The sequence below is a fragment of the Brachyhypopomus gauderio genome, chromosome 12 (assembly GCF_052324685.1).
Source record: "Brachyhypopomus gauderio isolate BG-103 chromosome 12, BGAUD_0.2, whole genome shotgun sequence".
Classification (NCBI taxonomy): domain Eukaryota; kingdom Metazoa; phylum Chordata; class Actinopteri; order Gymnotiformes; family Hypopomidae; genus Brachyhypopomus; species Brachyhypopomus gauderio.
The window spans coordinates 7,656,858-7,672,847 of record NC_135222.1 but is presented as its reverse complement, the minus strand read 5'-3'; the positions used below and the strand labels follow the sequence as shown (position 1 = coordinate 7,672,847).

Here is a 15,990-nt window from a genome sequence, read left to right as displayed (position 1 = left end):
CCCCACACCGCTGTCTCATCACACCGCTGTCTCCCCACACCGCTGTCTCATCACACCGCTGTCTCCCCACACCGCTGTCTCCCCACACCGCTGTCTCCCCACAACCGCTGTCTTATCACACCGCTGTCTCCCCACACCGCTGTCTCCCCACACCGCTGTCTCCCCACACCGCTGTCTCATCACACTGCTGTCTCCCCACGCCTCTGTTCCCCACACCGCTGTCTCCCCACACCGCTGTCTCCCCACACCGCTGTCTCCCCACACCGCTGTCTCATCACACCGCTGTCTCCCCACACCGCTGTCTCCCCCACACCGCTGTCTCATCACACCGCTGTCTCCCCACGCCTCTGTTCCCCACACCGCTGTCTCCCCACACCGCTGTCTCATCACACCGCTGTCTCCCCACACCTCTTCCTCACGCTGCTGTCTCCCCACACCGCTGTCTCCCCACACCGCTGTCTCCCCACACCGCTGTCTCCCCACGCCTCTGTTCCCCACACCGCTGTCTCCCCACACCGCTGTCTCCCCACACCGCTGTCTCCCCACGCCTCTGTTCCCCACACCGCTGTCTCCCCACACCGCTGTCTCCCCACGCCTCTGTTCCCCACACCGCTGTCTCCCCACACCGCTGTCTCCCCACACCGCTGTCTCCCCACACCGCTGTCTCCCCACACCGCTGTCTCATCACACCGCTGTCTCATCACACCGCTGTCTCCCCACACCGCTGTCTCATCACACAGCTGTCTCCCCACGCCTCTGTTCCCCACACCGCTGTCTCCCCACACCGCTGTCTCATCACACCGCTGTCTCCCCACACCTCTTCCTCACGCTGCTGTCTCCCCACACCTCTGTCTCCCCACACCTGTCTCCCCACGCCTCTGTCCCCCCACGCCTCTGTCTCCCCACGCCTCTGTCTCCCCACACCTCTGTCTCCCCACACCTCTGTCTCCCCACACCTCTGTCTCCTCACACCTCTGTCTCCCCACACCTCTGTCCCCCCACACCTCTGTCTCCCCACACCTCCGCCATTCCTGCTCGTAATAGGAGCCAGTCAAGCTTTACTGTTATGGTTGGTCTCGTTGAAAAATACGGCCGAATAGGGGTTCGCTTTTTCATGTGACGCTTTAAACCTGGGAAGATTGCTGAACAGATTGCGGTGTGCAGTATAGCCTAACAGCTGTCAGCTGACAAACGGTACCCGGGCTTCCGGATCTGGAAGGACATTGATTTTGGGCTGAACTGAGCAAACCCTGCCTTGACGACCCTGTCCAGTTGTGACGGAACAATTACACGTTGGAGGACAAGACGATAATTCAGAGCAATTTAGAATTAGAAAGCCGTTGCTGGCGGTCCCAGTGGCGGTCCCGGTGGTGAGCAGAACAAGAATGAGGAGAGAATGAAGCAGCGGGTGACGACAATGCAAACACAGCAGCCCAACATACAAGCAAAGGCCTAAATTCATTACATATCGGTGCTGGCTTTGGGCCGGGCGTGGGTGACCTTTACTACTGATGAACAACGCTGGAGCATCTGCCATCATCTCCTTTATTACACCGCCCCTCTCCTGCCCCCCGGGGGCGGGGGGCACACGAGGACAGGTGGGGATAGAGTGGTGTTGTGAGTAGGACAAGCAGAAGAGCAGATCTTTGTGGAGGCAGACAGCCTGTTTACTAGAAAGGCCCCGTCTCCCGGAGAGGAGCAGCGAGGCCGTCTGACGCAGCCCCGTGTAATGCAATATGGCATCTGGGGTTTTATTTTTAGGGCGCAGGGGCCCCAGTAAGATGGGTTTGTGAGGTTGGCAGTAGGCTTATCTTTTTAAATATTTAACTTGAATGAAATATGGACGATGACTGCAGGCTGTTTTGAATTCATAAGTGCGTTTCACAAGACTGGATGTGCATACTGAGAGCTGAATTCCGCTTTGGCACACAGCGCACGGAGCTGCCCCATGACATGAGCTCGCGGCCCGCCCATCTGTGTGTGTGTGTGTGTGTGTGTGTGTGTGTGTGTGTGTGTGTGTGCGGGGGTGATCAGGGTCGGAGCGTAACCCTACTTTCACAGCTCACCCTCGGGTCAACTGCGACTGCTTTTTTTTTTTTTGCACGTGTTTATTGGTTGGGATTGTGTTGGGATTATGAGAGCTGATTGCGGCGATGACACCGTCCACTGGATAGACGTTCTCCTCTCAGCTCAACACAGACTCCTCCCTCTGTTCTCAGCACCTCAACGCTCCTCAACGCCGTCCTGTTCGGCAGCAGACCACGCCGGCGTGGCCGTCTCCTTCCACAGGGGAGACGGATTTCTATTCCGTAACCGTGCTCTGTTGAGACAGATCATCTATCATACGTTATGGAACTAGTGGCAAAAACAATAAAACCAAATAAGATCTTAGCTCATGTCGGCGTCTCACGCAGAGAGACCTTGCTGTGATGGCCAGTACGTTGCATAAAAACTTCTGCCTGCAGGAGAAACACATTTTTTTAGCAGTAGTTTTTAATTTTATCTGTATCATAACTTTATCCAAAGCTTTAAAAAGGATTTTTAATATGAATGTTCTATATCCTCAGTACTTTAATGTTTTAGAACGTAAGCAAATAATGGCAAAACATCAGTCATGAGGTGGATTATTTGTTCCAGCAGGCGGGAGCCACTGCTGTGTGCCAGGGGCCAGACTGGCCCCACACGGGGCCCCTGGAGGAGGCCTCCATTTTAGCACAGTCAGATCTGCACCGGCCCCCTTGAACTGGAGGCCCACAGCTTGAGGGCTGGATGACAGGCAGACTCTCTCTTCTCTCTCTCTCTCTCTCTCTCTCTCTCTCTCTCTCTCTCTCTCTCTCTCTCTCTCTCTCTCTCTCTCTCTCTCTCTCTCTCTCTCTCTCTCTCTCTCTCGTGCTTGTTTGCTCATTAACCTAAAGTACTGTGATGGGGAAATGAGAGCACGAGGGTGCGGTTGGGGGTTTTCGTGCATTTGGTCGTTGAGATAAAAGCACCGGACCTGAGATCAGAACCACACTGCACAGCAGCTGACGACAGAGGGGGAGGAGCAGTGAGATGGGAGGAAGAGACAGGAAGGACAGAAGGAATAAGTCCAAGATCCTTTAGATCAGCGTGTTTGACTGTCTGAAACAATTCAGAGCTTTCCACACCTGTACAGGTAGGCGTGTACATGTAGGGGTGTACAGGTGAGGGTGTACATGTAGGCGTGTAAAGGTAGGGGTGTACATGTAGGGGTGTATAGGTGAGGGTGTACATGTAGGGGTGTACAGGTGAGGGTGTACAGGTAGGGGTGTACAGGTAGGCGTGTACATGTAGGGATGTACAGGTAGGGGTGTACAGGTGAGGGTGTACATGTAGGCGTGTACATGTAGGGGTGTACATGTAGGGGTGTACAGGTGAGGGTGTACATGTAGGGGTGTACAGGTGAGGGTGTACATGTAGGCGTGTACATGTAGGGGTGTACAGGTGAGGGTGTACATGTAGGGGTGTACAGGTAGGGGTGTACATGTAGGGTGTACAGGTGAGGGTGTACATATAGGGGTGTACAGGTGAGGGTGTACATGTAGGCGTGTACAGGTGAGGGTGTACAGGTGAGGGTGTACATGTAGGAGTGTACAGGTGAGGGTGTACATGTAGGGGTGTACATGTAGGGGTGTACATGTAGGGGTGTACATGTAGGGGTGTACAGGTGAGGGTGTACAGGTAGGGGTGTACATGTAGGAGTGTACATGTAGGGGTGTACAGGTGAGGGTGTACATGTAGGCGTGTACAGGTGAGGGTATACAGGTAGGCGTGTACAGGTAGGCGTGTACATGTAGGGGTGTACAGGTGAGGGTGTACATGTAGGCGTGTACATGTAGGGGTGTACAGGTGAGGGTGTACATGTAGGGGTGTACATGTAGGGGTGTACATGTAGGGGTGTACAGGTAGGGGTGTACAGGTAGGCGTGTACAGGTAGGCGTGTACATGTTGGGGTGTACAGGTGAGGGTGTACATGTAGGGGTGTACATGTAGGAGTGTACATGTAGGAGTGTACAGGTGAGGGTGTACAGGTGAGGGTGTACATGTAGGGGTGTACAGGTAGGCGTGTACAGGTGAGGGTGTACAGGTAGGCGTGTACAGGTAGGCGTGTACATGTAGGGGTGTACATGTAGGGGTGTACAGGTAGGCGTGTACAGGTAGGCGTGTACATGTAGGCGTGTACAGGTGAGGGTGTACATGTAGGGGTGTACATGTAGGGGTGTACATGTAGGCGTGTACAGGTAGGCGTGTACAGGTAGGCGTGTACATGTAGGGGTGTACAGGTGAGGGTGTACATGTAGGGGTGTACATGTAGGGGTGTACATGTAGGGGTGTACATGTAGGGGTGTACAGGTGAGGGTGTACATGTAGGGGTGTACATGTAGGGGTGTACAGGTGAGGGTGTACAGGTAGGCGTGTACATGTAGGCGTGTACAGGTGGGGGTGTACAGGTGAGGGTGTACAGGTAGGCGTGTACAGGTAGGCGTGTACAGGTAGGGGTGTACAGGTGAGGGTGTACAGGTAGGCGTGTACAGGTAGGGGTGTACAGGTGAGGGTGTACAGGTAGGCGTGTACATGTAGGGGTGTACAGGTGAGGGTGTACATGTAGGCGTGTAAAGGTAGGGGTGTACATGTAGGGGTGTATAGGTGAGGGTGTACATGTAGGCGTGTAAAGGTAGGGGTGTACATGTAGGGGTGTATAGGTGAGGGTGTACAGGTGAGGGTGTACATGTAGGAGTGTACAGGTGAGGGTGTACATGTAGGGGTGTACAGGTGAGGGTGTACATGTAGGGGTGTACATGTAGGGGTGTACAGGTGAGGGTGTACATGTAGGCGTGTAAAGGTAGGGGTGTACATGTAGGGGTGTATAGGTGAGGGTGTACATGTAGGGGTGTACAGGTGAGGGTGTACAGGTAGGGGTGTACAGGTAGGCGTGTACATGTAGGGATGTACAGGTAGGGGTGTACAGGTGAGGGTGTACATGTAGGCGTGTACATGTAGGGGTGTACATGTAGGGGTGTACAGGTGAGGGTGTACATGTAGGGGTGTACAGGTGAGGGTGTACATGTAGGCGTGTACATGTAGGGGTGTACAGGTGAGGGTGTACATGTAGGGGTGTACAGGTAGGGGTGTACATGTAGGGTGTACAGGTGAGGGTGTACATATAGGGGTGTACAGGTGAGGGTGTACATGTAGGCGTGTACAGGTGAGGGTGTACAGGTGAGGGTGTACATGTAGGAGTGTACAGGTGAGGGTGTACATGTAGGGGTGTACAGGTGAGGGTGTACATGTAGGGGTGTACATGTAGGGGTGTACAGGTGAGGGTGTACAGGTAGGGGTGTACATGTAGGAGTGTACATGTAGGGGTGTACAGGTGAGGGTGTACATGTAGGCGTGTACAGGTGAGGGTATACAGGTAGGCGTGTACAGGTAGGCGTGTACATGTAGGGGTGTACAGGTGAGGGTGTACATGTAGGCGTGTACATGTAGGGGTGTACAGGTGAGGGTGTACATGTAGGGGTGTACATGTAGGGGTGTACATGTAGGGGTGTACAGGTAGGGGTGTACAGGTAGGCGTGTACAGGTAGGCGTGTACATGTTGGGGTGTACAGGTGAGGGTGTACATGTAGGGGTGTACATGTAGGAGTGTACATGTAGGAGTGTACAGGTGAGGGTGTACAGGTGAGGGTGTACATGTAGGGGTGTACAGGTAGGCGTGTACAGGTGAGGGTGTACAGGTAGGCGTGTACAGGTAGGGGTGTACATGTAGGGGTGTACAGGTAGGCGTGTACAGGTAGGCGTGTACATGTAGGCGTGTACAGGTGAGGGTGTACATGTAGGGGTGTACATGTAGGGGTGTACATGTAGGCGTGTACAGGTAGGCGTGTACAGGTAGGCGTGTACAGGTAGGCGTGTACATGTAGGGGTGTACAGGTGAGGGTGTACATGTAGGGGTGTACATGTAGGGGTGTACATGTAGGGGTGTACATGTAGGGGTGTACAGGTGAGGGTGTACATGTAGGGGTGTACATGTAGGGGTGTACAGGTGAGGGTGTACAGGTAGGCGTGTACATGTAGGCGTGTACAGGTGGGGGTGTACAGGTGAGGGTGTACAGGTAGGCGTGTACAGGTAGGCGTGTACAGGTAGGGGTGTACAGGTGAGGGTGTACAGGTAGGCGTGTACAGGTAGGGGTGTACAGGTGAGGGTGTACAGGTAGGCGTGTACATGTAGGGGTGTACAGGTGAGGGTGTACAGGTAGGCGTGTACATGTAGGCGTGTACAGGTAGGGGTGTACAGGTGAGGGTGTACAGGTAGGCGTGTACATGTAGGGGTGTACAGGTAAAGTCTGTATTTCATCTGCCAGGATCTGTGCTACCTGTTCTCTGGTCAGCTGTAAAGGCAGCAGTGTGTATAATGCGTGTAAAGCTCACCACTGCTGGGCCTGGTAAACGTGGTCCAGCTTCGCACCCACAGCCATGATGATGCCAGTGCTGCTTCTGTGCTGACATGAGCCTGCTACCCAAATAACATGTTGCCAGCAGTGGTCCTATCATCAGAAACTGACCAGCGATTAACAGCTTAGAGGCTGTTCTGATTACAGCTTAGTGAGAGCCAGGGACATGAGAGACATGAGCCCTTGTAGTCCTGCGGGTTCTGTTCTTCCCACATGTGCTCGCTAGCATGATTCATGTTGTACACACGTCTTATCATGCTGCATTTTCATTGGTGGAGGCCTGTTATACATGCGTTGATATTCCGCACAGTGCGGTTACAGTAACCTGGGCTTCTGGTCAGCCACATCACCACCCCTGGCCTGTTGCTACGGATACTATGCAATTATCAGTGACATCATGTTAGCTGCAACAGATTCTGACCCTTCCATCAGCATGATGCAAACAAGACCTGGACTGAACCAATACTTCGGACTGAACCAACTCATTGGGGCCATTTGAGAGCAAGTGACATTCTGCAAACCACTACTAAATTACATTTTTTTTCTGGTTGTGTGTTTGCACAACTCTCATTATTCAACATCTCTGATTCGCAAGCCATATTCTCAAGGTCTGCAAACGCTGGTAGCTTTCTAACCCCCCCCCCCCCCCCTCCACCCCACCTCCCTACAGAGATGTTGCAACCAACCACCAACTGTCTCGCCATGTACCGCCCACTTCAGTGCACACTGAACACTAACTGGACTTAGAAACACTGGTGTACCTAGTGATACCACACACTTCTCATATGACTTGTCGGAATAGTGTGTGTGTGTGTGTGTGTGTGTGTGTGTGTGTGTGTGTGTGTGTGTGTGTGTGTGTGTGTGTGTGTGTGGAGTGATGGGAGGGTTACATAAAAAAAACAAATATGAAGGAAAATATGAGCAAAGAAATTTCAAATTAAGAAAAAGATTAAAAAGCAAAAATAGAAAACAAGTTATAGAGAAGTGCTCATCAAAGAAATGAGTGAATGTGAATGAAGGCCTGGGAAGATTGAGCTGTGACTAAAACAGCACCTCATTTCTGCCCTTGTTGGGTTTATTATGGAGGTTGCTTATATGACATTGCTTTTGCAGAGTTCACTGTCCATCTTGTTCAGGCTCTAATTGGCTGTTTTAATTTGGGAGCGGCGCATGCTTGCAAATTGCATTAAGAGCACAAGACTGGGTGGAGCTAAACGACTAGGCGGAGCTTGATTTGTTTTTGTAGATTATCTGTCTCATGTACTATACGGTGACAGTTTGAGCAAATATTAAAGTAATTTTTATACAGGTTCATAAATGCTGCTTTAATAACTGCAGTCTTCAGCTACCTGGGAGACATTTGTGGTGAAAGTTTAGCCATTTAGTTCTTGTTTGTTTTGGACGATGTCGTGTTAGCTCAAGAGAGAAGAAATCCATACCCCTGTAATCCCTAAGACACCAGTAGGAGGCAGCGTAGCGTTGGGGAGTGGCCTAGCTAAAGGGGCTTGATGACCAGACTACGCGTTCCTAGTTACTTTAGCTTGCTACAAAGCTGGCAAACATTGTTAATGAGGTCACACACTCTTGATTGTGTGGGTATGTTTATAAACATCATAGGAAATAAATAACACTTAGGCTGACTTTGTTAGTGCTGTATTCTCTCTTTTTTTTACATTATACAGCTGTGGTGTTTCTACATGGTGATTTCTGCATGCCCAAAATTGAATTGTATAGGTGCCAAATATCAATAGCATTCACAATTTTAGAACTGAAATTCAATTCAGTTCTTTGAGGAATGTCAACATTGCTCGATTTCATGGTGTCATCAGAGTGGCCTTCACTGATATATCCCTTGTATTCTCATGTATGTACTTATTTTTGATGGCGATCGATCTGGTGTGGATGACTGGGGGATATTAAGATATCTAAGAAGACCCTGCAGTGGTCACAGAGGTAGTTTAGGTGCACAACAGGGGTATTGCTAGTAGCAGGTGAGTTTAGATGCTTGTTGGATACCTGAGGTGTGGTAAAATGAAACAGTACAACTCAGGTGGTTATGTATACATACACCACACTGTACAGAGACAAATGTAAAAAAGACATTGAAGTACAGACTGCAGTGAGTCTCCTGTGCTCACATCAGCCGCCATGAACTCTGTGACCTGTCCCCGTCTCTCAGATTGAAGACGAGGACGGGTCCTGCCTCCCTAAGCGTCTCTGACTCTGCGTGATCGTGCTCCACACATCTGCGTACTAACACACACGTGCAGGCTGACGGGCTGGCGTGGTTGCTGGGGACGGCTACAGAAGGCAGGACCTTTACTCAAAGGGACCAATGGAGAGAGTGAGGTAGCTGCCAGATGAACTGATCAAAATGGTGGAGACATCCTGAAGCCATTAGCTGGCGTGTAATAGCCATCAGTGCTCGTGTGAGCGAGGGGCTTGTGTGGGACTGCCATCTGTGCCCTTCCAGCTGAGTTTTGGTTACACACACACACACACACACACACACACTGCCATCCGTTTGATTAGCCAGCGCTCTGAGATCCAGTCTCCCTGATTATCTCTACCTGGCACCTAATAACTCCTGCTGATTGCAGTCTTGGTCCCTTGTTTTTCCAGGAACTAGGAGGTGAGGTGGGGTATGGGTGGGTGTGAGGTGGGGTATGGGTGGGGGTGAGGTGGGTGGAGGTGAGGTGGGGTATGGGTAGAGGTGGGGTATGGGTGGAGGTGATGTAGGGTATGGGTGGAGGTGATGTAGGGTATGGGTGGGGTGAGGGGGTATGGGTGGATGTGAGGTGGGGTATGGGTGGGATGAGGTGGGGTATGGGTGGAGGTGATGTAGGGTATGGGTGAGGTGGGGTATGGGTGGAGGTGATGTAGGGTATGGGTGGAGGTGGGGTATGGGTGGAGGTGATGTAGGGTATGGGTGGGGTGAGGTGGGGTATGGGTGGGGTGAGGTGGGGTATGGGTGGGGGTGAGGTGGGGTATGGGTGGGGGTGAGGTAGGGTATGGGTGGGGGTGAGGTAGGGTATGCGTGGAGGTGAGGTAGGGTATGGGTGGAGGTGAGGTGGGGTGGGGGTGAGGTGGGGTATGGGTGGGGGTGTTTGGGGGGGTGGAGTGGGGTGAGTGGGAGTTGGGGTGGGGGGGAGTGGTCCACAACTCTGCTGGTTCTGTGTGGTGCTTGTTGTGCATGGTTCTGTGCAGTCCTGCACTAGCCATTATTAAGTCTTATTATTATTATTATTATTATCATCATTATCATTAGCCTTTGCCCCCTCTGTAACTAGTTCTGTAACTAACCCAAGTGTATTGTACTCCTGTGTATGAGTCCAATCTCATTCTTCTGTAGTTAGCTGTGGTGGTTTGCAGTTTCCATCATTGCACTGTAATTATTGGTTAGGAAAGTGTTATTGATGGCTTAGCTCATTGCTATTGATGGCTTCAATTTCCTAAACTTGCTCATCTCAGAGTCCAAAGAACCACTACACTGTAGGTGTGTGTGGGTCTGGGGTCTGTGGTGTGAGAGTCTCCTCCACCTCACGGGTGGTGTTGGGGTCTGTGGTGTGAGTGTCTCCTCCACCTCACGGGTGGTGCTGGGGTCTGTGGTGTGAGTGTCTCCTCCACCTCACGGGTGGTGCTGGGGTCTGTGGTGTGAGTGTCTCCTCCACCTCACGGGTGGTGTTGGGGTCTGTGGTGTGAGTGTCTCCTCCACTTCACGGGTGGTGCTGGGGTCTGTGGTGTGAGTGTCTCCTCCACCTCACGGGTGGTGTTGGGGTCTGTGGTGTGAGTGTCTCCTCCACCTCACGGGTGGTGTTGGGGTCTCGTTCTTGTGCTGTTTGGCCTTTGCTGATCAGTTTGACATTTCCTACATTTTATGTCGCTTTACTATCTTCTTGTAAAATCACAAAAGTATCAAGTGAAACAAACAGAGAAAAACCCCCAGTATCTGAAGAAGATCCGTGTGTGTGTGTGTGTGCGCGTGCGTGTGTGTGTGTGCGTGTGTGTGTGCGCGTGCGCGTGCGTGTGTGTATGTGTGTGTGGTTCAGACTAGTAAGGCGCAATGATACAATATCATGCTCCACTACCCAGACTAACACTGCAGGGACCTGGTTTTACACACACACACACACGTCTCTCTTTCTCTCTCTCTCTCTCTCTCTCTCTCTCTCTCTCTCTCTCTCTCTCTCTTCATATCTCCAGCATGTGATTCCACCCTTCAGTAAAACATTTTATAATATAACATTTTGTTATTTTGTCTACATCAACAATTTCTCTGGAGCATCTTACGATTCTTAAATGCTATAGTAGCTTAGTAGCAACATTTAATTTCTCTCTCTCTCCTTTTCCTTGTCCTCTAAACAAACATCATTTGCTGACATTTTCTTTTCTCCCAGGGTTCAAGTAAGCATTAAGCCATTTAAATTTGTAATTAATTTTTGTGAGGACCTGAATGTTGTGGGATTTAAACTCCCCATCACTGCTGTTTGGTACAGATTCAGTACAGCCACACTGCAACCACATGGAGCAGCCAATCACATAGAGATGTTCACACGCAAGCATGTACAGATGTGCACACCTCAGAGTCTCTCTCTCTCTCTCACACACACACACACACACACACACACACACACACAGAGTCAGGAGTTAGAGGGGAACCCTCTAAATTATGCGGTTTCTCCACAAACAACATTTCCTATTCCCTTTCTGTATTTCAACAAAGCCATAACACTGTTAAATTCACGATGAGAATCACACAGAATCCCAGCACAACAGCAGGATGCTCTTTGATAGGAGTCAAAATAGCCCAGCATCATAGTTGCAACACCAGACAGGGCCAATACTAAAAAAGACAGTGACTCGCACCCCTACGCCACTCTCACACACAGACACACACACACACGTTCCCCTCTTAACAGGGTTTCCCTCTTAATTGTGCGTCTGCGGAGAGGCACACGTGTGTGTTGCGAGTGACATGCTGTGTGTGTGGGCCCTCTGGAGTAGTGTTACAGCAGTGATAATGTCCTTAATTACTGCTTAACTCATGTGGACACCGGGGAGAATGTGGAGGCCATCGCTCTGCTAGTCCTCTGCCTGACAGGGAGGGGCAGTAATGCCTTCTCACCAGTCAGATTTATTACCCCTTTGTACCATTAATGCCTTTCTCAACTCTTCCCCCCTTCATTTTTGTGCATGGTAACTAGATCAAAGCCCAACACACACACACACACACACACACACACACACACACAGATTCCCTCATGTCTTCAAACTCACGTTGTCTTTTTTCAAGCACCTGAAGGCATCAATTAGGGTATTATTTATCACGGGTGGTTCAGGTCCAATTCACCCACTTACAGAATTAGCTCTGGTTCTGCCCAACCTTGTCCGGTCATGTCACCGCCCCTCTCAGCTCCCTTTAAAGCACAAATGTAGATAAACGAGAAAATGAGGTCCAGTCATTAAGCTCGATTTAGTCTTCAAGGACTAGCATTACATCATACTACATTAGTGTGCTTTACTGCTGTGTTTCTTATGCAGTCTTATTTCCTCCCATTTATCGCTGCTTGTTTCTCATATACCTTTTCATAGGTTGAAAACCATATATAGACTTTAGAAAGCATAAAAGAAATGAGATTAATGTAGTTATGTGACCTCTCACTAAGCTGGCGTTCACTGTTCTCTGTGCTGGTATCTCCCGTGACCTTTCACTAAACTAGCGTTCACTGTTCTCTGTGCTGGTATCTCCCGTGACCTTTCACTAAACTAGCGTTCACTGTTCTCTGTGCTGGTATCTCCCGTGACCTTTCACTAAACTAGCGTTCACTGTTCTCTGTGCTGGTATCTCCCGTGACCTTTCACTAAACTAGCGTTCACTGTTCTCTGTGCTGGTATCTCCCGTGACCTTTCACTAAACTAGCATTCACTGTTCTCTGTGCTGGTATCTCCCGTGACCTTTCACTAAACTAGCGTTCACTGTTCTCTGTGCTGGTATCTCCCGTGACCTTTCACTAAACTAGCGCTCACTGTTCTCTGTGCTGGTATCTCCTGTGACCTTTCACTAAACTAGCGTTCACTGTTCTCTGTGCTGGTATCTCCCATGACCTTTCACTAAACTAGCGTTCACTGTTCTCTGTGCTGGTATCTCCTGTGACCTTTCACTAAACTAGCGTTCACTGTTCTCTGTGCTGGTATCTCCCATGACCTTTCACTAGGCTAGCGTTCACTGTTCTCTGTGCTGGTATCTCCTGCTCCTAACACCTCTGCATGTTGCACTACGGCCCTGCGTGGGTGGGCGGGGGGTTGGGGTGGTGGTTTCACACTGTGCTGCCGTTTCGCGGCATTGTCGGAAACTGGGCTGGGCTCTCCGCTAATCGGAAGCCTGTCAGCTCGTTAGGGTGATCAAGCATCCTTGTCGACTGTCGCATTCTGTTGAGTCGCCTGCCAAACTTTTTCCGGGGAGTTAGGGGGTGGTGTGAAGGAGATGAAAAGAAAGTCATCTCCTCACAAGAGCCTCTGTGCAAATGCAAATTGAGCAAATGATCTCACAAGTCAGAAATCTGTACTGCACTCCTGTTCTGTTTGGAGAGAGAAACGAGTGGCCCTCTGTCAGCTGCCTGACGCTGCACGTGAGCACATTTCTGTGCAAAAACTGAGAAAGCACCCAAGACAAAAGCATGGACCATAATGCCACGGTGCATCGGGAGGCTGCCACCTTCGTACCCTCTCAGAGTCTGGAGGGGTGAAGTTGTTGGTTCCTGCCAGTGATGGGTGAATAGATCACCGGGGGAACCGAGTCTCTGGCGTAGGTCCCGATAAATAACCTTAATGGAAAGAGCTGGACTGGAATGCAGAGAGAGTCAGGGATGTTTCAGATGATCTATCATGAGATGGTAAGATTGACCTATGTATCAGTGTCTGTCTTACTCTCTCCAGCTCCTTCTAGCTCTGTGCCACTTTGTATCTCTCTCTATCTCTCTCTCTCTCTCTCTCTCTCTCTCTCTCTCTCTCTCTCTCTCTCTCTCGCTGTCTTTCTCTCTGTCCGTCCCACGCCCCCATCTTAAGCCTAATGACAGTGCACTGTTATCAGGACAGGAGCACCTCCTGGTTAGCACAGCAGAGAGCTCATCAGTAGTCAGTCCTGACACTACCCGTCTGGGTATCCTTTTTTAAAAACACACACACCGTGTTTAAGCTGTGTTCATCTCCCACATACACACACAAGGGCACAGGGGTGATTTTCCGTAAGATAAAGCTGGAGGGGTCGAGCAAGCATGCAACAATGAATACGTGAAGAATGATTGTAACGGAGTAACCACAGGAGTTAGAGAGATGGAGGAAAATGAGGAGGAGAGAAAGGGGGAGTGTGTGTGTGTGTGTGTGTGTCTGACACGGAGTGACGGAGAGAGGGAGTGTGTGAGGGAGAGAGGGAGAGACTAATGAGTGTGGCCAAGTGCACAGGGCAGGGAGTGTCACACGGTGAGAAACGAACACGCCACAACACGCAGTGCTAATGAGAGCAGGGTGGAATACAAACTCACAGCTCCACACACACCAGCCTGGCCGTGACACAAACACACCTCAGCCCAGCCGAGGCCCGCCCGCCCACACGGGCTGCGCAAGATCTGCCCCGAGTCTCCTCACCTTCCCGTCCGGCCACGTCCACCGACCAGCCGCGACTCTCCCGTCCACGCCCCGCGTGGAGGTGCTGATGGTGACGGTGCTCCTTCAGCACTGTTCAGCAGTGCTGGCATTTACCTTTCACCCTCATCCTCATCCTCTCTCTCTTTCCTTATTTCAGTCCCTGGCTGTTATTGTCATGTTGTCCACGTTCCTGTCTCTGTCCCCCCCCCCCCCCGTACACCTCAGAGGGATTTTATTAGCATGACCGTATGACGTATAATATTTATAATAGTCTTTCACTCAAAACAATATAATAAAAGGATGAAGACAGATTCAAGCTGAGGTAGAAATAATAATAACCAAGGTCATATTTAGGTCATATTATGTCCTCATGTTGGGAGCAGATGAGGTGTAGAAGGAAATGGGCCATCTGTCACTCACAGCCTCACACTGATACCTCACTGGGCGCCTCACACTGATACCTCACTGGGTGCCTCACACTGATACCTCACTGGGTGCCTCACACTGATACCTCACTGGGTGCCTCACACTGATACCTCACTGGGTGCCTCACACTGATACCTCACTGGGTGCCTCACACGGATACCTTACTGGGTGCCTCACACTGATACCTCACGGGGTGCCTCACACTGATACCTCACTGGGTGCCTCACACTGATACCTTACTGGGTGCCTCACACTGATACCTCACTGGGCGCCTCACACTGATACCTCACTGGGCGCCTCACACTGATACCTCACTGGGCGCCTCACACTGATACCTCACTGGGTGCCTCACACTGGGGGGTGTGGCCCTCAATAAGGATTACCTTTTAAAATTACATTAGTTTTTAAAAAAGTAGAATTAGGTTTCCCATATTCGTTCAAAAAACGAATTCGTTCTGTGTGTGTGTGTACATAATATTATAGTGTGTTTGTGTGTATATATATTATAGATTGCATATTGTGTATATTATAGATTGTCCAGGTGAGTGACTTTTACTTTTGAAAACCATCGTCCATCACTTCACTCTTCAATCTCTCTCTCTCCCTCTCTCTCTCTCTCCCTCTCTCTGGGTCGTTTCTGGGTGAGAGCGTACTCCACACCTTTAGCCCAGCTCAGTGTGTGATACGTGGCCAGCCTCTCAGCCTGGTGCCTTTTCCACCACTGCAAACGACCAAGTGGCCGTGACCTGCTGTCTCCGCCCCTCCACAGTCCCACCTTTAATGATGCAGGAAGGAGGCGGGGCCAGACAAATGAAGCCAAGGAAAACAACGTGCCGGCTCCGCCCCCTCTGAGCCAAGCAGGGTGGCGTTAATACGGAGCTCCGCCCCTTCCCGCCCCTGGCTTGGTTCCTCCCTCTCATTTTGCTTCTAGGCAGGTAAAAGTGTGTAAATGCACTCAGCTCGGGGGCTGTAGCTCATAAGAGAGAGCAGGTTTTCTCACACAGGGTCTGGGGGGTGTGAAGACTGGAGAAGGAGCCCTGTCCCACTATGGTGGGCTGCAGGCACCCAGCTCCTGGATAATGGGCTGTGTGCAACGGTCCAGAGGGCTGGTTCTTATTACCACTGATGCCATGGCAGCCCCAGCCGTGTGAGGAAGAGGAGGAGCGGTGGGTTACAAGGACGAAGGCCACGTTGGTGTAACGAGTCTGAGCTCTGTGTCCACCCCAGCATAGTAAGAAGAGGATGGAAATCAACCCATTACTAATCCACCTCTTTTCACCTCTTGCGTGTGTGTGTGTGTGTGGGTGTGGGTGTGGGTGTGTGTGTGTGGGTGTGGGTGTGGGTGTGTGTGTGTGGGTGTGGGTGTGTGTGTGTGGGTGTGGGTGTGTGTGGGTGTGTGTGGGTGTGTGTGTGTGTGTGTGTGTGTGTGTGTGTGTGTGTGTGTGTG

General features: G+C 50.9%; 1 protein-coding gene across 4 annotated transcripts in view; it reads left to right on the top strand.

The window, feature by feature from the left end:
* LOC143528885 (protein diaphanous homolog 3-like) overlaps nt 1-15,990 on the top strand; it is a 285,913-nt gene that overhangs the window by 267,904 nt on the left and 2,019 nt on the right. The window lies entirely within an intron of this gene.